We start from the raw sequence: 563 nt of genomic DNA on the forward strand, positions 1-563 counted from the left end.
GGTGCGAAATCGTAAAACACGGTCGCCTCGTATCTATCGCATCCCATCACGGGATAACTTCGCTACTCTGAACTTCCGCAGTCTCGCACATCTATCTATCCCATGACATCGCGAGGTAACTTCGCCGCATAACTTCCGTGGGCCATAAACTTCGCCTCGACCGTCACTTCATCCTAGAGCAAAGCGTCGTTTATATTCCTCTCAACTTCGTAACCTTTTTCCCTCTAATCATGGAGGGATAACTTCGCTGGCCTGAACTTCCGCAGGATTGTTTCGTCGTGCATCCTTCGTATCCCGTAACATCGTGGGAAAACTTCATACCTATTATCCTTTTAAAAATACATCACCGTATATCTATATCATCCCATAGCATCGAGGCATAACTTCTCGGGTTTAAACTTCCGACGTCTCTCCTATCTATCTTATCCCATACAGCATCGTGGGATGACTTCGCTGGCTTGAACTTCCCCGTCGTTTAAAACACGTAGACAGTTATAACTTCCTCAAAGATTTGAAGTTTATCTACCTTATGTCCACGAATGAAACGTCTTGAAAGCTCTAAA

This window comes from Penaeus monodon, chromosome 24 (assembly GCF_015228065.2).
Source record: "Penaeus monodon isolate SGIC_2016 chromosome 24, NSTDA_Pmon_1, whole genome shotgun sequence".
Taxonomy (NCBI): domain Eukaryota; kingdom Metazoa; phylum Arthropoda; class Malacostraca; order Decapoda; family Penaeidae; genus Penaeus; species Penaeus monodon.